This window comes from Malania oleifera, chromosome 9 (genome assembly GCF_029873635.1).
Source record: "Malania oleifera isolate guangnan ecotype guangnan chromosome 9, ASM2987363v1, whole genome shotgun sequence".
NCBI classification, from domain to species: domain Eukaryota; kingdom Viridiplantae; phylum Streptophyta; class Magnoliopsida; order Santalales; family Ximeniaceae; genus Malania; species Malania oleifera.
Window position 1 is genome coordinate 7,138,123 of NC_080425.1, and position 27,739 is coordinate 7,165,861.

Here is a 27,739-nt window from a genome sequence, read left to right on the forward strand (position 1 = left end):
GAAGCTCATTGACCGCAGTTAAATCTGCAGCAGCTAGGTCAATATGACTGTACATCGGAAGCTCGCCCATGAATTGCGCGTCAAACGTTGCGTCGTCCGTGTCATGGTGAGGTAAGTTCACATCATCGGGGACATCATTTAACCCTTCACCCATTTCCTGCTCGTGCATGTGTTCGTCTTCAATATGAACATCGTTTGTAATGTTCATGCCCTCATCCAATGTGTCATTCGCAATGGCGAACAACGATGCTGGTCCCGTACTTGGGATGTCTTCGCAACCTCCCTGCGAAAACGTGTGAGGAATAGGTGCTTCGTACTCCAACGGCTAGAATGACGATCCCGGATATTCGTTAAAATCGACCGTGGACATAGCACGAACCTCCCCACCAACATCGACCTGATGTGTTTGTTCGGTGTCTTCACCGACTTCATCCAATTGCTCCGCGGGCCTCGGGCGCGTCTGGCTGCCTAACTGTGATTACACCCACTTGAGGAATGGTCTCGACATACAATTGCATCGTTAAATATGTCTCACCGACACAGTGTGCGTCCAATACAATGCGCAACCCATAATCATCTGATATTGGAACAGCCTCGTAGAAGGCTGAATTATTTAACTCTCGCGCAGGGTATCTTGCGGTCACCCGCAATGCATATTGATCTGAATCAATATGCAAATATTTATATATCTTCGTATATAATTTACTTAATTTACACCTACGGCCAATTCGAATAAGTCTAACTGGTCAACTACTATACCTAACATCATCTAATGCGGTTATAATGTTCCCCCCTATATATAAAAATACCGTCACCGGAACACTGCTTGAGCTTCCTGCCATTTAGATTGGCGATCGGGAAATAAAAAAAACCTACGCAAGACAAAATTGTATGCATAAGTGATATGTGTAAATGAGACGAATAACTAATAACTATAAACCAAATAGATGTATACAAATTCTAATGAATGAATGAACTTAGAATTTAGACCTAACTTTCCCACCAAGAAAATAAATAGATGAATTCAATGTCTAGGAATAAACAACATGAATATGTATTGATTTGCCCCATATAACATATACTTCGGATTTTCCCAAAATTGTAATTCAACTTAGAATTCAAAGAACTATGAAATGGTGCTCTTAAGAGTAATTTTTCCAAAATGGTACTTCATACTTTGCCTCATTATGGGTTGGGTTGCCACTTAATTTGAAATTCAATTTTGTTCAGTAGCCTTTTGAGGATTCATTGCTAATCCGAACAGCCATACTCAAAGGAGTTGAAGGGATCTTTTGGAAAAATGTTACTTAGGACGCATAACATCCCGATTCATGAAATGGGAATGGGATCGTCTTATGGCAAGTGCTTTAAAATGTGAACACTACATTTATATCGATATATTGGTGAAAAATACACAAGTTCGGGGAGGAAAAAACTCATTACTACTCTCCTATAATAATGTGACCTTTTAGCTATCATCTCTACGGTGTTTCCAGTCAGCGTCATCGACGGTGACTAGTCGAGGCCGGCTTCGCCCTCGTACTGTTGGATCTTTAATGGTGCTCTGTGGACTGTGGCCTCCTCAGGCACCCCCCCCCCTAGGATCTTATACATATGGGGCTTGTCTCATGATGAATTCCCCACCTTATTTGCTCTTACTTCCTTTGGATATTTTTATTTATTTTAAATATAATTTTTGCAAGTTTCAATTTTTTAGTGTGATTGGTAAACTAAATTATTAGGTAATTTTAATAAAGTATATTAATTTAGGCAAAGACACTAATCTTCCCAAAAATTTGATAAAAAAACAATCACATTTCCTAAGGTTTCAAGAATTTTAAATATGATACCAGGGGTTTTAAGAATTTGTAAAACGTCCGCTGACATTTCAAGAATTTCAAGGAGCTCTCTTGAGATTTGTTAAAAATACACAAATCTCACTTTAAATTTTGCAAAAAGACAAGTTTTTTTTTCAAGAGAAAGTTCATTTTCTTTTGACAAACATCAAATGAGGTTTTTAACATTTTTTATACTTTAGGAGACGTCTGTGACATTTTTGAAATTTCAGGAAAGATATTTGTCTTTTAAGCAAACTTAAAAAAAATGAATATCTTTTATCCTATTAATTATTGTATTCTAGTAATCATAAGAGAGGGAGAGGGGACTTAATCCCGTCACTAGGACCTCTTATTTGAGAATAAAAAATTCACAAATGATACTCCTTATATTATAATTATAAAGTTTTATTCTAATCTATTCCAAATGTTTCAAACATGCGGCTCAACTTGAACTTTATTATGTGGTTAGTTCAAGGTATGAGCTTGATTCATTAGGAATTGAAACTAAAATTCAAGGAAAACTAAAGCTTGAAATTAAATATAAGAAACATCAAAGGCACGTATATATATATACTCTATGCGTTACATTCTTAAATGAGCTGAAATTATTAACGATTGTGTAGGAAATAAAATAAGTGAAAATTAAAATTCTAAATTTCGTTAACTCATAGAAAAGTATATGCACTTAATACGATAAATGACAATACAATTTATAATTACAATGTGTACTCACATTAACTCAAAGCATCAATTAAAACCATACAATTTACATGTTCTTGAAAAACTTTAGTGGATGTGCCCAATTATATTAAAAACAGCAGAAGGAAATTCAAAGATTGAATAAAAAATTTTCCCATTTTGAAGGTAAACCATATGATCTAATTATAATTGCACAATTATATTAAAAAGAGCAAAAGGAAATTCAACAAATTTAGTGAGTGGAGGAAACTTCAACAAATTCTAGGGCAGGAATGATAATGCATTTTACAATGAAACAACAATCCAAAAAATAAAAATAAAAATTGAACAACAGTTTAAATGGAAAAAATAAAATATTCTTGGCAAAAAATTAAATTCAAATACCAAAAAAATGAAATACAAACCTTAAGAAAAGTGTTTATCCACGAATCTTTCAACACAAATCACAAACTCTGTCTCTCCGATTATCAAAGCTTTGGATGAAATAAAAATAATTTTAAAATCTATGCACCGAACATGGAAAACATAACTTACCCCATATCGTTATATAACTCTCGATTTGATGAAGCCTGCAACGGTCACCTGCTCCGGAGTCTCCTTTCCTTCAACGGTAACCTGCTCGACTCTGCAACAAAACAAAGGTATTGTCTGTTCGTGCAAGAAAGGAGGAAAAACGGGCGAGATTATTCTGAAGCAAATCTCACTACTCCAAGTAGCGAGATTTGCCACGCGTGGAAAGCCGGGTGGATGGTCATTTAAGTCTCGCTACTTCGAGTAGCGAGATTTACCACGCGTCGAAAGGCGGTTGGCAGAGCATTAATTATCCCAAGAAAATCTCGCTACTTGGAGTAGCGAGATTTATCACGTGTCAAAAGGCGGTTGGCAGAGATTTACCACGCGTCGAAAAGCGGTTGGAGGAGCATTAATAATCCGAATAAAATCTCACTACTTGGAGTAGCGAGATTTGCCACGCATCAGCACTAGTCCTTCAGTCAAAAGTAAATCTCGCTATTTGAAATAGCGAGATTACGTCAGAGTCATTCTGGGAAATACTTCCCAAAATGAGGTATTATTTAATATATTTTTTTTAAAAAAAAGTTAAAATCAGAAAAAACTCTACTTGCGCCAGTGTAGCCCAACCTAATGGGCTTGATGTGAACAAGCCTACTCCACCTATTTGTGGGGCTGAGGCCATTGACAGAGGACAAGCCCACTAGCCCATGGTCCAATGCAACTTGAAGGCCTATTCACTTGAAAGAAATAGTTTTATTTTTTATTTTCAGTTTAAAAATCACAAAATTAACAATTTTTTTTTTAATTTTCAAATTTTATAAAATAAATTTAGATTTTTTAAATTCTTCTCTAATTTTTTTGAAAATGGGAAGTGCTATGCACATTAGCAGACGTCCTAAATGCCTCATTATTTTTAATTTTTGTGGGAGGAAAAACTTGTAAAGGATGGTTTGTCAATATAAGATTCGGGTTGACAAATGCTCTAAAAAACTTTGTTAGCATTTGAATTCAAACAAGTGAAAGGGTAATGTTCTAGTGCGGATCTCAACTATGAAGATTTTCCACCAATTTGGCCAATTGAAAAATGAATACAATATTTAACAAATTCTAAATTCATTTTACAAACACAACATTTATATATATATATTTCCTTTTGAGTAATATTTGTTCCGGATGTAATGTAATGAGAATGTAATAAATTTATATACAAAAAGAATAATTTAGAAATGTTAAATTTAAATTGAAATTAATTAATTCAGAAACAATTCATTCATTCAAAATTTGTGTTGTTTCTCCTCACATGAAAGAAGACAAGAAAAAGTATTTTCATGGTTAAATTTATGTTGTTTGATTTGCAGAATGTCTATTTTTAAGAATAGATTAATTTTAATAGGTTATTACTATACAATAAATAACAATGTACAATTTTTTATAAATTTATAACAAGGTATATACAAGGAATAAGAAGATGTCTATTTCTTTCATATTACATCTTAAATAAAAAAATTATGAATATATAGGAATAACTATTCTCTCGATTCTTAAAATTTAGAATATATTTTTATCTTATTCCAAGAATTTGGAATAAGTATTCTACTAAACCAAACAAGTCATTATGTATTAGGAGCAAAACTATATGGTACTCTTTAGTGCAATCTTATACTCCTTAGCTTATGAAACATGCATGTCAATGCAATCAGAGACTTAACAAATATTTAGTACCCATTTGGTATTCCTGTAAAATATTATAGGAATGAAAATTAAAAATGAATATAAAAAGCCGGAAATAGAAACACAAACCAATAACCAACAATCTGTTTGGTTAATATTTATAAGACTAAAACAATTTAAAAACTTAATTAAAATGCAATTTTTGTCTAATATTATAAAAATATGATTAAAATAATAAAATTACAAATAATACATTAAAAAAATGATAGTAAAAATAAAATTTATTATAATTATTTTACTTAATTGTTATAATTTCAAAAGTTACTTTATAATAAAAAATTTTGGACATGACAATTGAAAAATAGTAAAAATAGTTTGTAATTAGTTTTATTATTAATTTATTAAATTTATGTGCATTTTTATTTTAATTATATTTAAATTTGTATGATCATTTTATTTTTATTTTTATTTTAAAATGTAAAAAATGAATGGTTTATTCTAAAAGAGCTATTCTCAAATATTAAAATATTTAGTAATAAGTTTACCAAAACAACTGAAAATCATAAAATTTGGTTTCAGTTTTTTCGCAAATTGCTAAAATCCGACAATGGTAACAGAAAACTAATACCATAGACAAATGCATTTTTATAACCTATTTTTTTACTATACAAAAATGGGAATAAAAAATAGAAAATAGCAACAATACTAAACAAGCCCTTAGGTTTTATTTGGAATTTGAAAAATATTAAAGAAAGGAATAAAAATATGAAGGGATCCATTTTTCATACTTAGTTATGAAGAAAAGTGAGAAGGAAAATATAATATTTAGACACATTATTAACATTTGAGTTTTCCTTTTTAATCATATAGAAAAAATTTTAATTTCTAGTAATATTTGAGATAGAGAGAAAATATAAAAAATTAATTTTCTTACTTTCCTTTCCTTTTTTTTTTTTCTCAAACCTTTTACCCAAATGGATCCCTAGACTCAATAGCCATTAAAACTTTGGTGGGACATATTTCGCCATCAGGATTTTTCAGGTTTTTTTTTCTTTTGTCAAGGTGGTCTGTTGTGCCTGGCTCATCAATTTTTTTTCCCTTCTATCTTTTCTCATCTTTTTTAAAAATTCTCTCTCTCTCTCTCCTGAGTGCCCATTTGGGTGTCTCTCTCTATCTCCCCTCTCTCATTTTGTTTTTAATTTTTTTAAATTTTTTTAATTTAAATAATTTGTTTGAAAATAAATAAATACTTTTTTATGGTATTTTCCTCTTTCCATCAAATATTATTAATAATAAAAATTTATTTTAATCGAATTAAAACTAAAAGAAATCAAAAGTTAATAATGTTCAAAATAAAAAATTTGTTTATAGGCTTACTAGTATATTTATTTTTTATTTTTCTTAATAATTAAATGGAAAAAAAAGATTATGTCATATTTTCTTTCTTTCTTTCTTTCTTTTCTAATTTTTTTTTTCAATTTTCAAGCAAACGATAGAGGTAAACATTGGGTATTCAAATTATCAAACTAATCTACATAACTGATCTCACTCTTTTATCCTCCATTTGGATTTACATACAATCAACATCTGGTTTTGAGGACCCGTTTAGGTTGCCAACATTTGGTAATCGTTTTGAAATCAAAATAAATATAGACCACCAAACTATTGTTAGTCTAACTTGTCCTTTTTTATCTTTGGAAATGGAGTCGCCACTTTATTTTAATTTTTTGAAAGGTAAAATAAAGAAAAATCTTTTTAAAAGAGATTAGATTCAGGAGTACAATTATGCCCTAAAACATCCATTCTCATGAATGGTTACCATGCTCACCTTATGTGAGTGTGTGTGCGTAAATCCCTTTTTGAAAATGTTCAACCTTTATTGTAATGACCTGAATTTAAAAGGGTATTTAAATAATAGAAGAAAGGGGAATGGAAACCAGAAATAGAAGGAGGCAGTCGACGACATTGCATTTTGAAAGGAATAACAGAAAAAGAGATCATCAGGGCTTCGTTGACGAATCCCTTGTGTTCGTCGACGAATCTTCTTAAGCCTTCGTCGACGAATCCCTTGTATTCGTCGACGAAGCCCTAATGATCCCCTTTTCCGTTATTCCTTCCAAAATGCAATGTCGTCAACTACCTCCTTCTGTTTCCGGTTTCCATTCCCCTTTCTTCTATTATTTAAATACCATTTTAAATTTAGATCGTTACATTCTCCCCTCCTTATAAAATTTCGTCCTCAAAATTTACTATTCACATAATTCGTCATCCCTTAACAAGAAAATGGTCTACTTATTTTATTACCTACCCTCACTTATGGCGGAGGAATACCGTGGTTACATTCCGAGTCCTAGGAAATTACATATATAAAAGAAAATTTCTCCCAAAACTAAAATGCTACGCTAATTAAACCATTACATGTACCTGCAAAAGAAAACTACCTAACCACTTACATTTTACCCAATTAAACTTCTTGGAACAAATGTGGATACTTCTGCCTCATCTGCTCCTCAGACTCCCAAAAAGCCTCTTCTACTACATGATTCCTCCCCAAAACTTTTACCTGAGGAATCTTCTTGTTACGTAACTCCTGCACCTTCCTATCCAGAATCTGTACTAGTACCTCTTCATATACCAGTGAATCACTAAGCTCCAACTCATCATAACTGATGATATGAGAAGGATCTGAGATGTATTTCCTCAACATAGCAACATGGAATACGTCGTGGATCCTGGATAACACAGGTGGCAAAGCTAGCCTGTAGGCTACGAGGCCTACTTTATCTAGAATCTCAAATAGACCGATAAACCTAAGACTAAGTTTACCCTTTTTTTCCCCAAATCGCATAACCCTTTTCATCGGAGCTATCTTCAGAAACACATGATTACCCACATCAAATTCCAGATTCCTACGGCAATGGTCGGCATAACTCTTTTGTTGGCTCTGAGTTACACTGATCCTGTCCCTGATAAGCCGAACTTTATCACACGCTTGCTGCACAAGCTCTGGCCCCACTACTCGCCGCTTACCCACTTCATCCCAAAATAAAGGAGATCGACATCTCCTACCGTACAGAGCCTCAAATGGTGTCATGCCAATGCTGGACTGATAACTGTTATTATACGCAAACTTTACCAGCGGCATGAACTGAGTCCAACTACCCCCACAGTCTAATACACACACTCGGAGCATATCCTCTAATATCTGTATCATCCTCTCAGTCTGCCCATCTGATTGACGATGGAATGTTGTACTAAACGATAACTAAGATCCCATAGCCTCCTGCAAACTTCTCCAAAATCGTAATGTGAATCGTGGGTCTCGATCTGACACACTATATACAGGCACCCCATGAGAATGAACTATCTCCTAAATGTAAATCTCAGCTAAACGGCTAAGGGAGTAGTTGATCTTGATAGGAATAGAGTGGGCGGTCTTCGTCAAACGGTCAACAATCACCCAGATGACATTCTGGCCATGTAACGTCGTCGGTAGTCCTGACACGAAGTCTATAGATATATGATCTCACTTCCACTCTGGGATAAATAACGGCTGCAACTGTCCTGCCGACCTCTGGTGCTCAACCTTTACTTGCTAGCACGTCAAACACTAGGCTACATACTCGGCGATCTCTCTCTTCATACCACTCCACCAGTATGACTCTCGCAGATCTCTATACATCTTCGTACTACGGGATGAACTGTATACAAACATCTGTGAGCTTCCTCTAAAATAGTCTTCCTGATCTCAGTATTAGTAGGAACGCATAATCTAGAACGTAACTGCAAAGCTTCGTCATCTGCAATACTGAAATTCTCTCCCTAACCCATCTGTACTCTGTCTATCACCTCTACTAATTCTGGGTCTTCGTTCTAGGCGGCTTTAATTCTTTCTTGCAGAGTAGGTTGTACTACTAGGCTGGCAATACACACTGGGAGATCACTCTCCACCAACTCTATGCCGAGTCTCTCCAGATCCATCATGATCGGATATTGGATCTCCATAGCCGTCAACACTAGTTCCCTGGATTTCCTACTCAACGCATCAACTACCACGTTTGCTTTCCCTGGGTTATAACTAATGGTACAATCAAAATCCTTTATCAGCTCCAACCACGTTCTCTGCCTCATGTTCAGTTCCTTCTGTGTGAAGAAATACTTTAAGCTCTTGTGGTCGGAGAAAATCTCACATTGCTCACCGTACATGTAATGCCTCCAAATTTTCAACACGTGTACCATTGCAGCCAATTTAAGATCGTGGGTAGGGTAGTTCTTTTCATATTCTTTCAACTGCCTGGACGCATACGCAACTACCCTACCATACTGCATCAATACACAGCCAAGTCCCTTCAAGGACGCATCACTATAAATGACGTACCCCTCACCCCCAGATGGGATAACCAATATTGGTGTTGTAACTAACCTTTGCTTCAGTTCTTGAAAACTCTATTCATAGCAGTCGTCCCACTCAAATCTGACATTCTTCCTTGTCAGTCGTGTCAAGGGTCCTGACAAAGCTGAGAATCCCTCAACGAAACGACGGTAATATCAGCTAGCCCCAAGAAACTCCTGATCTCTTGGACATTTCTCGGTCTAGCCCAATTCACTACCGCCTCAATCTTGCTAGGATCCACAGAATAACCGTCTCCAGATATAACATGCCCCAAGAACACGACCTTCTCAAGCCAAAATTCATATTTACTGAACTTGGCGTGCAACTTCTTTTCCCGAAGTGTCTGTAAAACCTGCCTCAGGTGCATCTCATGCTCCTCATAGCTCCTCGAATAGACTAGTACATCATCAATAAAAATAACAGCAAATTGGTCTAGGTATCGGTGGAAGACTCTGTTCATCAAGTCCATAAATACCGCAGGAGCATTCGTCAATCCAAACGGCATAACGAGAAACTCGTAATGCCCGTACCAGGTCCCGAAGGCCGTCTTCGAGACGTCTTTTACTTTCACCTTTACCTAATGGTAGCCGGATCTAAGGTCAATCTTCGAATACACCCGTGTACCCTGGAGCTGGTCAAACAAATCGTTGATACGGGGTAGAGGATACTTGTTCTTGATTGTTACTTTATTAATTTCTCTATAGTCTATACACATCCTCATAGTCCCGTCTTTCTTCTTCACAAATAAAACCGAGGCTCCCCACGGAGATACACTGGGTCGTATGAAGCCCTTATCAAGCAGATTTTGCAACTGATTTTTCAATTCTACCAACTCTACTGGTGCCATTCGATAAGGTACTTTGGAAATAGATGTTGTACCTGGAAGTAGATCTATGGAAAAATCTACCTCTCGATCAAGTGGCAAACCTGGTAACTCGTCTGGAAAGACATATGTATACCCCTTTACTACAGACGTGCTAGCAATTTTCGATTCATTTTCGGACATCTCTTTCACCACAACCACAAACCCTTGACACACACTCAATAGTAGTCTCCTGGCCTGAATAGCTAAAACTAGCTGAGGCGGGGATTGTACTCGCAACCCTACGAACTTAAACTCTGCTTTCCCTGGAGATTTGAATATCACTTCTCGTGCACGACAATATATGCTGGAAAAATTAGCTGCTAGCCAATCCATGTCAAATATAACATCGAACTCGTGCATATCTAACACTATCAGATTAGCAGACAAAGTCTTTCCTTGAATATCAACTGGACAACCTCAGAGCACCCTACTACACCTCACTACCGACCCAGTCGGTGTAGATACCAACAATTCAACATCCAGTGATTGTGTTTCAGCCTCACATAATTTAACACACCCCGAAGACATGAACGAGTGTGTAGCTCCTGAATCAAATAATGCAATAACTTTAAAAGAAAGCATAATGACCATACCTGTCACCACATCACCTAACGTCTCAGCCTCACTCGGCGTCGAAGTAAACACCCTAGCTGGTGCTGTATTCCTCTACTGGCCCACACGTGGCACCTGATAACCTCCTCGATGTGGTCTGGGAGTTGGAACTGCATCTGGTGGGGTAGGGCAGTCTCGTACCATGTGCCCCGATCTACCGCAGCGATAGCACACTACACCACTAGCTCGACACTCTCCCCAGTGCCTCCTACCACAAGTCTGATAGACTGGAGGACCCTGTCTGTCCTGTCTGCACCTCACGTCCTCCCGTCTCCTGTCTCCGTCCTCTGCCATGATTTCCTCTCCTCCACTGGCCCGGTCTATGACCCTGCTGGTAGCCGGTAGATGCAGATCTCTTCCTTTGTCCCCGTTCCTTTGCATCAAAATGCTCACAAATCTCTGCCAAGGCCGCCCTGTCGACTAACTTAGCAAAATCTTGGATCCGCAGCACCACCACCTGCTTGAATATGCTCCGTTTCAAGCCTCTCTCAAAATGCCTCACCTTCTTTACTTCATCAGGAATAATATATGGGGCAAAACGAGAAAGCTTGATAAAATGTATTACATACTGCTAGACAGATAGAAGTCCCTGCTTCAGACTCAGGAACTCTTCTACCTTAGCCTCTCAAACAGTAGCTGGAAAATACCTATCAAAGAAAAAACCTTTAAATCGGTCCCATGTCATGGTTATCGGAGTCACCCTCTGCTGCTCCAATAGTCTCACCGCAGTCCACCACCTCTCGGCCTCTCTTGTCAGTCTATAGGTGGCGAAAAGGACCCTCTGTTCCTTAGTACACTGCATTACATCCAAGATTTTCTCAGTCTCCTGCATCTAGTTCTCAGCAGCTACAGGATCAACTCCACCTGAGAACACTGGAGGATTCATCTTCATAAACTTCTCTATGGTGCACCCATAGCCCGTAGATGGACCACTCTACTCCCTCGAGCTCCTAGCGATCTCATCCATAACCTGCTGAGCCACGCTACGTAATACCGCATCAGAGTCGGTCCCAACTGCACCTGATGGTCCTGCTCCATCACTGCCACTAGCATGGGCACTATTTCCTCCTAAATCCATCCTGGAAACAACAAACACAACTTAGAAATTCTATCCTCAAATTAATGAGAATTCAACGATGAAAGACGTCGCTCGTTGACGAATCCTGTTTTATAAATACAAGAAATCCGAATTTTTGACTTACAGAGGAAGCCACCTCTTTTTCTCTCTCTCGCCTTCGGTTCTCCCTCTTTCTTTCGTCGATTTTTGGCCAGATCTTCGCCTGATCGACAATCCGAAGTCACCACGATGCTCCTGGGGAAGTTCTCTCCAAATTTGTTAGAGCGGATCGTTGGTGAAAGTTAGGTGGAAACCATCCTAAATCCAGGGTAAGGTTTTTTACTCAATATTTGGATTTTTGATAGTTAAGAAAAGAGTTATACGCTTAGAAATACTAAACTTTAATACTGAGAGTTTTCATTTCCAGGGGAGTTGAATTGGGAACGTTGGAAATCATCCCTAAGTTAAGGTAGGGCGTTTTAAGCCGAATTTGACTTAACGATAGTTATAAGAAGTGTTATGCACGTAGAAATATTGAAGTTTAATACTGGGGATTTTCATTTCCAGGGTTGTTGAGTTGGGAACCCTACGGGTGCAGGGAAGATTTTCTTAGGGGCTTTGCAGGAATCAGGTAAGGGGATAAACTAAGCTAGTTCTTTTGAGAAAATGTATGTATATATATAGTATTTGATTTCTGGAAAGTAAAAATGTTATTTATATACATATATATATAATTTATATTTGGGAAAATACTGTTTAAATGATGATATGTTGAATACGTGAAAAATCTGTTCTGTGTGACATGAGTATAAAATGTTGAGGAATACTGTTTTCTAGAATGGGATTATGATATTGATTTTTATGATGGGAAAATCGGCGTACGAGCCGAGATTTTTATATATGTTTGCCGACGTACGGGTTGTGCTATGATGTGATTTGCCAGCGTACAGGCTGTTCTATGATATGTTTGCCGACGTATGGGCCGTGCTATGATGTGATTTGTCAGCGTACGGGCTGTGCTATGATGTGATTTGCCAACGTACAGGCTATGCTATGATGTGATTTGCCGGCGTACAAGCCGAGCTATGATAAAATGTGTAATACCGGTGTACGGGCCGATGATTTTCATGATACATGTATATATGCAAAATGATATGATTGATGTGAAAATAAATGATATAAGATATCTATGTATCACGGTTTTAGTATATGTTATATGATAGCAGAACCTGGTTGACTTGGTCTAGGCTAGCACTTGCATAGTATCATTGCTAAGTGTTCATGGTCTTCGTGATCATAATATTTGTGTTAACGCCGCTGTACGGAGTGGTGTGAGATTGGATGGTTGATGTGGTTATTAAAGAAGTGTGTTGTGATCGCCCCTGGCGTATGGACTAGGTCTGGCAGACCCATCAGACTTACAAATTTATGATTGACTTGGCAGTGGTCAGCCAACCATTGTCAGGTCTCGCCTTCGGGCTACAACCCAGTCATGTGGGGGTAATACATGACAACAGTCAGCTAACCTACCAGGAATTTTTTTGTGATATTATCATTGTATAAGATGAGATATGTTTATGAAAATGCAGTATGTTCTGCCATGTGTTGATATATATATATATGTTTTCCAGATTTGACGAAACAGTACTAAATATGTTATGTATGGTATAGGTAGAACACAGAATACTCATGTTGCCACACACTGGTATTAGTTTGTTTCCCTTACTGAGAGGTGTCTCACCCCCAAATCTTATTAACTTTTCAGGAGCCCCAAATAGGAGAGCAGGAAAAGCCCCGCTGATATAGTACTGTTTATCTGCCCTTTTGAAGGGTAAGTTTTTGTAGGGACAATTAGATTTTGTGGGGAATGTCCCTAGATATGATTTTTGGGATGTATATACTAAGATACAGTGATTGTAGTAACTCTGGTATTGTAATGCATGTTATGATGAGATGTATATGATTATATGCTTTCTGCTGCTTAGGCTTCTGCTAAGTATATTCTGTTATATCCCTGGTACCCACGAGTCTGGGTGGATGGTGATCTGCTGAGCTGGAATGTATGACATTGATATTATTATTATTATAAAAAAAAAATTGTGGAAAATGAGCAGGTCGTGACATTTATTCCCTTTTAAAAAGCTCTCATAGGATTTGTGAAAATCCAATTGCTTTAATGCCTAATTAAACAAATATACATGACATATATAATACACAAATAACAAAGAAAAAAATGAAAAAGATGAAGGAAAAATTTAGGTTTTTTTGTTTGGTTTGACTGGTTGTACAAAGTAAACTGTCTATATATTCTCAAAAGAGAAATCAGATTATCTATAGTTTCCAAAAAAATATTTTTAATTTTAGTCTAATAATGTTTTTTTTTTTTTGTTATTTATGAAAAAAATTTGGAGTTTGCATGATTTTTTATTTCTTTGGGAAGAAAACTATAAAGCCCAACTTAAAAATCCATGAATCATCTTTTAGAAAAGAGACTTTTTAATCCATTCAACAGCCGTATCATGAATGTTTTATTACAAAGTTAAATTTTCCAAAGGACTTGGTTTATTTTAAAGGAAAACTATAAAAACCATTTGAAAAAGTATGTATTTTTTAAAGGAGAACCACAAACTTGACTTAACAGTCATTAAAAAGATTTAAAAACACCTAAACGCTTCTTTATGGATGTATGATCTCAAACATTTTGAAAACTTTGCAAAATCATTTATGATTTTTTTAAAATTAAAAATCATGCAAATCCATTTGTTTTTTTTTTTTTTATGAAAAAATATTTTTTTAAGGGTAGAGAAATCATGAGTACTCTAAAGAAAAGATCAATTAATATCAGTAAGGGTGCTCTACCATGTATAGAGACACTTAGAAACTTGAAATCATCAAAGAAATCAAGAGATACTTCAAAATGAGCACTCAATTTGATCAATTTGTTATCTCTAGCAGCTAACTTTGTCTAGCCATTAAATCAATTTGATGTAAAAAATTTATTTCTACATGGCGATCTTGAAGAAGAAGTGTACATGGACCTTCCTCTGGGCTACATGGCTTCCACTAAAACCAAGGCCGTGTGCAAATTGCAACGAGCACTATATGGATTAAAACAATCACCTCGAGCATGATTTGGGCAATTTAGTCTGGCAATGAGGAAATACAAATTCAAGCAAAGCAACTTAGATCATACACTATTCCTAAAGCACAAATTGGGCAAGGTAACCGTGTTGATAATATATTTGGATGACATGATTGTCACAGGAGATGATGAAGAAGAAATGTCCAGATTACAGAAGGAGTTGGCCACCGAATTTGAGATGAAGAACTTGGGAAGACTCAAGTACTTTCTGGGAATTGAAGTTGCTAGGTCCAAATAAGGAATATTTCTTTCCCAAAGGAAGTATATGTTGGATTTATTAACTGAGGTAGGAATGTTGGAGTGCAAACCAGTGGATACTCCAATTGTCCAAAACCACAAACTTGGAGAATACTTAGATCAAGTACCAACAGATAAAGGGAGGTACCAAAGGTTAGTTGACAAACTTATATACCTCTCACATACTCGTCCAGACATTGCCTATGATATAAGTGTAGTTAGTCAATTCATGCATAATCCCAGTGAAGATCATATGGATGTTGTAACCCAAATATTCAGATACTTGAAGCCCTCGCCTGTGAAGGGACTTATGTTTTCAAAGAATAGTCATTTAAGAATTAATGGTTATATAGATGTAGACTAGGTTGGAAATATCTCAGACAGAAGATCTACGTCAGGTTATTTTATGTTTGTTGGTAGGAATCTTATTACATGGAGAAGCAAGAAGCAGAAGGTGGTAGCACTTTCTAGTGCCAAAGCAAAATTCCGTGGAATGGGAAAAGGGCTTTGTGAACTACTCTGGATCAATAGACTACTTACTGAACTAGGCTTCACCTCTACTTCAGAAATGGATCTCTCTTGTGACAATAAAGCTACTATTGCAATATCTCATGACCCAGTCCAACATGATCGTACAAAACATGTGGAAGTCGATTGTCATTCTATCAATGAAAACCTAGAGGCAAAAATAATTCGATTTCCATTTGTGAAGTCCGAGGACCAACTAGCAGACATACTCACAAAGGTTGTATCAAGTAAAGAGTTTCACAACTCACTCAAAAAGTTGTGCATCAGAGACATGTATGCATCAACTTGAGGGGGAGTATTGGCATGAGCTGTGAGAGATTAATTTTTTAGCTGTAGATGTAAATCCTTAATTGTTGTGATATATGTATTACCAAAATAGGATAGGAATTTTTTCTATTTAAATGTATTCTATCAATGTAAGAAAATATATATTGGAGAGAAAATAAATCATTATAGAGTGAACTGTAGATTTAACAAGAATTTCCATCTACCTTACTAAGTTTACATCTAACAACTACATTCACCGTAGATAAAGAAAGAGACAATCAAGAAAAATTAAATTCAAGTCAAGTTTATATAATCCATCACACAAAGAAGCTGAACCAACAATAGAAAAATTAAAACTCTAAATTATTTTTCCATTACTAAAATTTTAAGAGCAACCACATTTGTCTAATAGTGAAACACAAATCAAATTTCCTCCTTATGGAGGGTACATAAGCTACGTTCCTCAATTTTAAAACATGACTTGTAGTCAACCGAAGTCTAATGGTTCCCATCGGTTCCACTTTGACTTTGACTCCACTCTCCATGTTCACCTTCAACTGTCATTCATTTGGTTTCAATGGTTTTTGAATCCCTACAAGGAATTCATTACATGAATAGTAGCACCTGTAGAGACCCAAACCCGTAAATAAGAAAATAAATAGAAAACAAACAAAAGAAAGGAGGAATTTCTACAGGGTTCATCGATGAAGGCAGCATGTTCGTCGACGAAGTCCCTTCAGTGCCTCGTCGACAAAATTCAGAGTCTCGTCAACGAGGGAATACCAAGCGAGTCAAAAAAATATTCGGATGGGGTTCGTCGACGAAGGAATGGCATCGTCGATGAGTTATGTGGCTGGCTCGTCGACGAAGACGCCGCCTCGTCAACGAGTTTGACTCGGTCAAAAGCCCTATAAATATCCATTTTGGTTGCTTAAGGGCTAAGAAACTCTCAAAATCTCTCTCTCATATAGAACCAGCGAATTTCCTCTCTCTCTCTCTCTCTTTCTATGATCCTTCGTCGTTCATCATCTGTTTCTTAAAACGGAGGTTCTCGCGTGGATCAAAAATAGGAAACTCTACAGATATAGCGGATCAGATCGTTGTTTCGAAGATTTTTGGGCTTTCCCAAAAATTGAGGTAAGGATCCGATCTCATTTTCGAATAGATAGTTGGAAAGTAGTCGAAATTGTAGTGAGGTAATGTTCTGTGATTTTTAGGTTTCGAGGATCTCGGGTCAATGTTTTGGACCGATCCATACGTATTTCCATTTTTGGATTTAAGGTAAAGGGGAAACTTGTTTACAACAGTCTTTTTGTAAAACTAAACCGCTAAAAGGATAGTATACGTTTATATGTATGATTTAACTGTTTATTTGCTAAATTCCACTGGGTATAAATGCCGGTTTTATGATTTTACAATTTTTGGTAAAAATAAGGATTTTGGCAGATGATCTCCAAACTTTTCAAAACTTACTTATTCATATTATTATTAGCGTAGGAGATGCTAGAATCCTTTATTTTCTATGTAAATGATGTTATGAAATTTTATACGATATAGTGGGTTTTTATTCAAATCAGTGTGACATATGTACTGAAATGGAATGTGCGAGTCTTTTATAATACTTGTGTGAATTATGGGAACGGAAGTTCCACTTTGCTATATTGAAAATGTGGAAAACAGGTGCCGGTTGTATACCGTGCTATATATACGTAAAAAGGGTAAATCGAGAGAGAATGTGCCGGTTTATAGCTGATGTGATTGTATGAGTTTGTGAAAATACTGGAATTGCACAGGTTATTATGTTTATTATAAATTGTATATATAATAAATGGAAACACAACTTGCTACCAAAGGAGTTGAAAGAGACTTCAGTTAATGGAGTTGAAACATACTTCAGTATAGGGGTTGAAAGATACTCCCAAAGGCTCGGTTCCGTAGCTAGTATTGTATAGTGCAATCACACATGTGAATTAGTGTGGGTACCAAGACAGTCAACTTGCAGGAGTAATGAAACCACTAGTGAAATAATGGACCAGTTGGAGAAAGTCGAACTGTAGAATAGATGCTCAACAATGCCTGCACAAACAGGGCATGTTAGAGTCATCAGTGCACAACCCGTGCCACGGGGTAAATAGACATAATTATGTCATACCAAGTTGGTCGTTGTTCTAATATTCATATACATGATTTAAAGGATTTTATAGAAGAAATTTATGGTATTTACGTTGTTATATCTGTTACACCACAGTATTGAAAATATCCGTTGTATATATATATATCAGATTTAATTGAAATAAGCATATGCAGTCACACTGTAAGAACCCGAACCATGATAAATGGGTTCAATAAATAAGAGAGGGAAAAAATTGGGAATTTGGCAGATTTCGTCGACGAAGCCATATTTCGTCAACGAAGCCTTTGTTCTTCTCGTCGACGAAATTTAGAGACTCATCGACGAGGAGAAGCCGAGGAGACTCGGAAAAACCAGAGATGCCAAATTCGTCGACGAGGCCACTAATTCGTTGATGAAGACACCATTTCGTCGACGAAATTGGGCTGGGTCAAGGGGCTATAAAAGGAATTTTCCTTTACTTCTTCATTAAGAAACTTCAAATGTCTCTCTCTCTCTCTCTCTCTCTCTCTCTAGATTTCTTTGTCGATCGTTGATGGAATCAAAAATCTGAAGTTACCACGAGGATCGTGGAAGGATTCTCTACAACTTCTAAGGATCGGAATCTCATTTCGGAGGTTTTTGGGTTTTGGCGAAAAATCAAGGTAAGGCTCAGTTTTCAATTCTAATCCAGCAGTTTTGTAGGTAACTGTCTTGTGAGTATATTTTGTACTGTGATTTGTAGGTTTTGGAACTCGATTCGCGGTTTAGGATCCTTGGAGTTTGGGATTTGGTATTCGGGGAAAAGGTGAGGGGAACTATGTTTATATTGGTTATTTTTTAAATCAGACTCGGTGGAACTGTGGTTTACGGTCCTGTGTGTATTTTGGCTACTCATTTTGGGGGATCTAACGGGGAAAGCTATGGGTTTTTAATTATTACAGTTTTGAGAAAAAGGGGGCGACGGGCTGCATTCCTAGTTTTGTTGAAAATTGTGGGTATATGTTGATTTATACTGTGATATTGGGATGGCCATACCTTAACTTATTTAAACTGTATTTGTTTGGAAAACCATGATTTAGATTACCAAATGGGTGTGGTTTGTTTGGTTATATAAGCATGCATGTGTGTGTGATATGTTAAATGGCTAGTAAGAACGGGGTTCCGAATTATCCAGGTACTGAGAGTGTCCGACTCTATATCCAAGGGCGTGTTTATCACCTGCCACGTGTCTGGCTCTATATCCGAGGGCGTGAGTCTATACCGGAAGATCAGGCCAAAGGGTGTGGATCCACCAGTTAGCGCCGATACGATTAGTGGTGAGCAAACGGTCGGTTCGATTAAATTCGGGTAATAAACCGAATTAACCAAAAAATTCGGTTAAATAATACCATTAACTGAACCGACTCCGACCGAATTGCCCATTTGGGTAATTCGGTTAACCAATTTTAACCGAAATAATTTAAAATTAATTTCTAAAAATATAATACAATTATAAATTTTTTTTAAAACCAAATCCAACTTAATTAAATACCTTATTTATTAATTATATTAATGAAAATAATATTTTACCATAGAACAAAGAATCCAAATAGGTTAATTAAACTCCTTAATGCACTTGCATAAGCAAAATTTATATTCATAAATTATATTTAAAATCTAATTAATTAGTAATTCGGTTAATCGGTTAAACGAAATTTTTTTTTACCCTTAACCGAACCGAAATCGATTAACCGAAATTTTGTAGAATTATAACTGAACCAACCGAACCGGGATTTTTACCCGAACTAAACCGAATCGGCCAATTTCGGCTAGTTAATTCGGTTAATTCGATTTTCACCGAATTATGCTCACCCCTAGGTATGATGCCATTGGAGTCGGGGACTAGTCATGTGCCGGTGGCGCCGTGCTTTGCGGGTTAGCTGGGCCAACGCCGGATTGTCGCGGACCGGCTTCGGGCTGAAGGGTGTGATGACACCGAGAATGCTGATCATGTGTATGTGTATGTGTGCGTGTATGCACTGTGAAAATTAGTACTAGAATGCATTTAACTGCTTGTATGTTGTATCATGATAACACTCAAATGCCAAACATCGATATAACTTGCGTTCTTCCTTACTGAGAGGTGTCTCACCTCTACTGTACGTACATTTTTTACAGGTCCTTCGAGTAACCGGAACTAACATCTTGGTATAGGGAGCGTAGTGGCCGGAATACTGCGTTTAGCGCTTGGGTAAGTGCTAGGACTGTGTTTTGATGGGTTGCCATTTTGAGATGTGTTGGGCACCCAGTTTGTACGTTTTTGATATAGCCATGTTCTACTCTTATATAGACTCTAGTATGGTACTGCATATGTGTATATAGATGACTATATAGATGACCTATTTCCGCTGCGTATATGATTGTGTTTGGATGTGTTCAGGGTGTCTGGTAACCCCACAAGGTCGGACCCTCATCCTTTGTACTGTATCTGTGATGATTTGTATGATACAGGGACAGGTTAGGTTACATTCTCACCCCTGGGTCCCATTTCAGGGTTCGAGGCGTGACAGCTTGGTATCAGAGCTAACTAGGTTACTAGATCTTGTAGACTTGATTAGGCTTAGCTATGAGTACATACCAGAGTATAGGAGGTTGGATATGGGTAAAGTTAGTTGAGGGTTGTTCGGTTACTAGACCGGGATTCGTCGACGGTATTCCGTGTTTTTCCTGGGATGACTATTCCAGTAAAAGCAGGGCAAATCGTTGATGATTTTCGTGTCGGTGTGATAGGACAGACCTAGACCTGGCAAGGAATAGTTAACACGAATAGTGTAGATCATGGTGTTAACTGTATGTGTCGTAAGGATACTGCTAGATTCCTATTGTGCTGCAGAATGGATCCTAAGGATAATGACCTAGGAAGTGGCTCCGAGGAGACTGCGAGTGATGAGTCTCCTTCTGTGCCTCGAGGTTTGATGAGGTAGGTATTATAGGAGATCGGGCGGAGTGTGAGGATACGCGAGCACTCTCCTACTGCTGCGGGATGCACCATTGAGAGGTTCACACGCATGCATCCTCCGACGTTCTCTGGAGGACCTGACCCGACGATAGCAGAGGATTGGGTGGGGAAGACTGAGAGGATCTTGGAAGTCCTGCACTGCACGGATAGGCAACGAGTCCTTTATGCCACCTTCCAGCTATCTGGGGAGGCGGGTCGATGGTGGACTACGGTGGGTCTGCTGGAGAAGCGGAGAGCCGGTCCTTAGGAGATGACGTGGAGCCGTTTTAAGGAGGTGTTCTTCGACAGATACTTCCCGGCTTCCATACGTGATGCGAAGGCAGATGAGTTTTCTGCGCTGACTCAGGGGAGTCTGACGGTGTAGGGGTATGCGGCTGGATACATAAAGCTGTCCCGCTTTGCACCATGTATGATCTCGAGCAAGTATGAGAAGACTCGGAGGTTCGAGAAGGGTTTGAGGAAGGATATCCACAGACTGGTGGGTATGCTTCAGATCTACGAGTTCTCGATATTGGTGGATAAAGCTATGGTGATCGAGACTGGTATTCGAGAGGATGAGGCGGATCACGAATTGAGGAATAGGACAGTACCTTCTGGTCCTCAAACAGGATCTCGTCAGGGATCGTGGAAGAAGAGGAGCAAGGGCTCGGGTTATTGTTAAAATACCGAGCGCCAGGATTCTCAGGTAAGCCAGACTGGTGGTCGTTGTACTAGGTGCTTCAGATGACATGAGGGTGAGTGTTGGTCTTTTGATGGTAACTGTTATAACTGTGGTCGACCTGGTCACATGACTCGTGATTATCGTGCACCGAAGCGAGATGTATCTACATTCAGTGGGGACCAAGGGAGCAATTAGATACCTCGGGGAACCGCTCAGACGAATACAGCTCCGGTCAGAGTATACTCTCTTACTCCAGCGGACGATGAGCATGCAGGTAACGTGGTGACAGGTACCTTATTATTTCTTTCGAATAAAGCTTCTGTCTTGTTTGATTCGGGTGCAACCCATTCCTTTGTATCTGTGAATTTTATGGGACGGTGTGGGGTTGAGACCCAAGACATGAATGAGGTGTTATCTGTTACTACATCGTCTGGGAGTGTATCTTTCTATAGGAAGATGTTGGTAGACTGCCTAGTGGAAATTTAGGAGAAGTTGCTACCGGCGAATCTTGTGGTATATGACATGTCGGGGTTCGATGTCATTCTGGGGATGGATTGGTTATTCTCCAGTTATGCTGTGATCGACTATTGTAGGAAGGTGGTAGTCTTCAGATCTCCTGGGGAGCAAGAGTACAAATTCGTGGGATCGTGTGTGCGTTCAGTGCCACAGATTCTGTCGACACTACAGGCGAGGAGGTTACTCTTGGACGGATGTCAGGGGTACCTAACTTGTATAGAGGAACTGCCGCGGGATGAGTTGAGACTCAAGGACATTCGGGTAATCAGTGAATTCCCAAATGTGTTTCCAGATGATTTACCCGGTTTACCTCCGGATCGTGAGGTGGAGTTTGTGATACAGTTATTTCCTGGTAAGGCACCGATCTCTAAAGCTCTGTACCGGATGGCTCCAGCGGAACTACGAGAGTTGAAGGAGCAGTTGTAGGAATTACTGGACAGGGGATTCATTCGACCTAGTGTTTCGTCCTGGGGAGCTCCAGTGTTGTTTGTGAAGAAGAAGTACGGGTCGATGTGAATGTGCATTGATTACCGTGAGATTAACAAGGTAACTGTGAAAAATCGTTATCCTTTACCTCGTATAGACGATCTCTTTGACCAGTTGCAGGGGACGCGAGTCTTTTTGAAAGTCGATTTGCGGTCAAGATATCATCAGGAGGATGTAGCGAAGACAGCTTTCCGAACCAGATATGGCCACTACGAGTTCTTAGTCATGCCTTTCAGGTTGACGAATGCTCCGGTGGTGTTCATGGATCTGATGAACAGAGTTTTTCATGAGTACCTTGATCAATTCGTGGTGGTATTCATTAATGACATTCTGGTATAATCGAGGAGTACAGAAGAGCATGAGGATCATTTGAGGTTAATATTACAAATTTTGCGGGAAAAGAAATTGTATGCTAAACTGAAGAAATGTGAATTCTGGTTGAGTCAGATTGCATTCTTAGGTCATGTGGTTACTAGGGATGGTATATTAGTTGATCCTACCAAGATTGAAGTTGCGGTCGATTAGGTAAGGCCGAAGAATGTGCAGGAGGTTCAGAGTTTTCTGGGATTGGCGGGTTACTATCGTTGGTTCGTAGAGGCTTTCTCTAAACTGTCTGGACCTCTGACACGATTGACTAGAAAGGGAGTCCAGTTTGAGTGGACCAGTGATTGCGAGTAATGCTTTTAGGAGTTGAAGCACCGGCTGGTTACTGCTCCAGTATTGACCATTCCTTTGGGGGATGGTGGATTTGTGATTTATAGTGACGCGTCTCCGAAGGATTTGGGATGTGTGCTTATGCAGCAGGGTAAGGTAGTAGCGTATACCTCTCGGCAACTAAAGGGATATGAGAAGAACTACCCTACGCATGATCTGGACTTGGTTGTTGTGGTATATGCACTGAAGATCTGGCGACATTATGTGTACGGGGTGCAGTGTGAGATCTTCATTAACCATAAGAGTCTCAGGTATTTCTTCACATAGAAGGAGTTAAACATGAGGCAGAGGCGGTGGCTAGAGTTGATTAAGGATTACGATTGCACAATCAGTTATCACCCGGGGAAGGCTAATATGGTAGCTGATGCGTTGAGTTGAAAGTCAGGGCCTACGAATGTATTTGCGATTGTAACTCAGTGTCACATCACACGGGATTTGGAAAGCTCAGGTATAGAGTTGGTGGTTGGTGATCATCAGACTTATCTAGTTGGTTTGGTGGTCCAACCAACTTTATTTAAGCGTATAAAAGCCGCGCAAGCTAGTGATGCAAAGTTGGCAGAGGTTAGGGAAAAGGTACAGCAGGGACTGACTACGGAGTTTAACATCTCTGAAGGAGGTGTGTTGAGGTTTGGGACCAGACTATGTGTTTCGAACGATAATGAGATCAGAAGGACGATTTTAGAGGAGGCACATCGTTCCTTATATACGGTACATCATGGTGGTACAAAGATGTATCGGGACCTACGTGAGACCTTCTGGTGGTCTGGTATGAAGAGGCAGATTGCTCAGTTCGTGGAGCAGTGTCTGACGTGTCAACAAGTGAAAGCTGAACATCAGAGGCCGGCAGGGCCGTTGCAACCTTTGCCTATTCCAGTGTGGAAATGGGAACATATTTCCATGGATTTTGTGACCGGATTGCTGCCAGCACTTCACGGGCAGAATGCTATCTGGGTGATTGTAGATAGATTAACGAAATCTACTCATTTCCTACCGATGAGAGTTAGCTATCCTTTGAGTAGGCTAGCAGATTTGTATGTGCATGGGATTGTGTGAATGCACGGGGTACCGGTATCCATTGTGTCAGATCGAGATCCGAGGTTTACTTCTCGATTCCGGACGAGCTTGCAGGAGGCATTAGGGACGAAACTTACTTTCAGTACAGCATTTCACCCCCAGACTAATGGATAGTCGGAGAGGGCGATACAGATATTGGAAGATATGTTGCGAGCTTGTGTGTTAGACTTCAGTGTAGCTTAATACAGTTTATGCCACTTGTAGAGTTCGCTTATAATAACAGCTTCCAGTCTAGTATCGGGATGGCACCGTTCAAGGCTCTGTATGGTCGGAGGTGTCGATCTCCTTTGTGTCGGGATGAGGTTGGTGAACGTCAGGTTTTAGGACCTGAACTTGTGCAATAGGCGTCTGAGAAGGTGGGTTTGATCCGGGAGAGGATTAGATCGGCTCAGAGTCGGCAGAAGAGTTACGTAGATGTTTGCCGCCGTGAGTTAGAGTTCGAAGTGGGAGGTAAGATATTTCTGCGTATCGCTCAGATGAAAGGGGTGATGAGATTTGGGTGGAAGGACAAGTTGAGTCCGAGGTATATCAAACCATTCGAGGTACTTGAGCAAGTGGGTCCGGTAGCCTATAGAGTTGCATTACCTCCAGAACTTTCGAGGGTCCATGATGTGTTTCACGTATATATGTTGAGAAGGTACGTGTTGGATCCTTCACATGTTATTAGCTATGATGAGTTGGAAATTGGGGATACTTTAGCGCATGAGGAGATACCTGTTCAAGTTCTAGACCGTAAAGTTCGGAAGCTTCGTATTGTGTCGGAACCACGAAGTTGAGGAAGCTTCTTGGGAACTGGAAACAGAAATACGTCGGAAGTATCCATAGTTGTTTTAAGCACTGTACATGATCCTACTTTGGGTTGGGATAGGTGGTTGGTCATCGAGGGTGCGTGTGTATTGTGAACTCCTGAGACAGTTGTATATGTAACAATGGTATTCCTTCGCCATATGTGAGGGTATGTATGTGTATGTATATGATGGGGCTACGCTATAGTGGTTACCAGTTTTCTATAGAGTTGTGTCTACGTATCCAATTATATGAATGAGTTTGTGAATGAGAGATGGCAAATTTCGAGGATGAAATTTTTATAAGGAGGGGAGATTGTAAGAACCCGAATCGTGATAAATGGGTTAAATGAATAAGAGAGGGTCAAAATTAGGAATTTGGCAGATTTCGTCGACGAAGCCTTTGTTCTTCTCATCGACGAAATTCAGAGACTCTTTGCCGAGGAGAAGCCGAGGAGTCTCGAAAAAACCGGAGATGCTAGATTCATTGATGAAGCCACCGATTCGTCAACGAAGTCAGTGAAAGATTCGTCGATGATGACAAGATTAGGCCGGGTCAAAGGGCTATAAAAGGAAATTTCCTTTACTTCTTCATTAAGAAACTTCAAATATCTCTCTCTCTTTCTCAACCTCTCCCTACTCTCTCTCTCTCTCTCTAGATTTCTTCGCTGGTCGTTGATGGAATCAGAAATCTAAAGTTACCACAAGGATCGTGGAAGGATTCTCTACAACTTCTAAGGATCGGAATCTCATTTCAGAGGTTTTCGGGTTTTGGCAAAAAATCGAGGTAAGGCTCGGTTTTCAATTCTGATCTGGTAGTTTTGTAGGTAACCGTCTTATGAGTATATTTTGTACTGTGATTTGTAGGTTTTGGAACTCGGTTGGATGTTTAGGAGCCTTGGAGTTTGGGATTTGGTATTCGGGGAAAAGGTAAGGGGAACTATGTTTATATTGGTTATTTTTTAAATCGGACTCAGTGGAATTGTGGTTCACGGTCTTGTGTGTGTTTTGGCTACTCATTTAGGGGGATCTAACGGGGAAAACTATGGGTTTTTTATTATTACAGTTTTGGGAAAAAGGGGGCGACGGGCTGCATCCCTAGTTTTGTTGAAAACCATGGGTATATGTTGATTTATACTGTGATATTGGGAGGGTCGTACCTTGACTTGTTTAAACTGTATTTGTTTGGAAAATCATGATTTAGATTACCAAATGGGTGTGGTTTGTTTGGTTATATGAGCATGCATGTGTGTGTGATATGTTAAATGGCTAGTAGGAACGGGGTTCCGAATTGTCCAGGTACTGAGAGTATCCGGCTCTATATCCGAGGGCGTGTTATCGCCTACCACCTAGGCAAGAGTGTTTGGCTCTATATCCAAGGGTGTAAGCCTATACTGACAGATCAGGCCGAAGGGTGTGGATCCACCAGTTAGCGCCGGTACGATGTCATGGGAGTCGGGGACTAGCCATGTGCCGGTGGCGCCGTGCTTCATGGGTTGGCTGGGCCAACGCCAGATTGTTGCGGACCAGCTTCGGGCCGAAGGGTGTGACGACACCGAGATTGCTGATCATGTGTATGTGTATGTGTGCGTGTATGCACTGTGGAAATTAGTATTGGAATGCATTTAACTGTATGTATGTTGTATCATGATAACACTCAAATGTCACACATCGATATAACCTGCGTTCTTCCTTACTAAGAGGTGTCTCACCCCTACTGTACGTACATTTTTTACAGGTCCTTCGAGTAACCGAAACTAGCGTCCTGGTGTAGGGAGCGTAGTCGCCAGTGTACTGCGTTTACCGCTTGGGTAAGTGCTAGGACTGTGTTTTGATGGGTTTCCATTTTGGGATGTGTTGGGCACCCAGTTTGTACGTTTTTTATATAGCCATGTTCTGCTCTTGTATAGACTCTAGTATGATACTGCATAGGTGTATATAGATGACCTATTTCCGCTACGTATATGATTGTGTTTGGATGTGTTCAGGGTGCCTGTTAACCCCACGGGGTCGGACCCTCATCCTGTGTACTGTATCTATGATGATTTGTATGATACAGGGACAGGTTAGGCTACATTCTCACCCCTGGGTCCCATTTCGGGGTTCGGGGTGTGACACACACAGAGCTGTAATATTTTTCCACCTTACTGAGAAGTGTCTCACCCCATTATACAACCTTTGTTTTTAGGTCCATTAGGACATCGGTCCTAGTTACTAGAGGAACTTGGGGAGGTTGTTTTTGGGTTAGCTTACGTAAGTGTTCTAATCATGTATTGAACGTAGTTGGAGTACCTTCTTGGAGATTTTAAGCATTGGTTATGTTTTAGGTATAAATGTCTGTAATTAAGAATACGACAAGGAAACTCTGGTATATGTCTAGTAGAAATCCCGATGAATGTTTATGTTTTTCTGCAACATTTACATTATAGTTATGTATGAGTTATACCCATATGTCCCTGTTTAGGGCGGGTTGTTCATGTATGTTTTGCAAGTACAGGTATTCTGTATGAATGGTAACATCTGGGTCTGTATAAAGGACTGGGTCATTACAGCACCAGTATATAGCCACT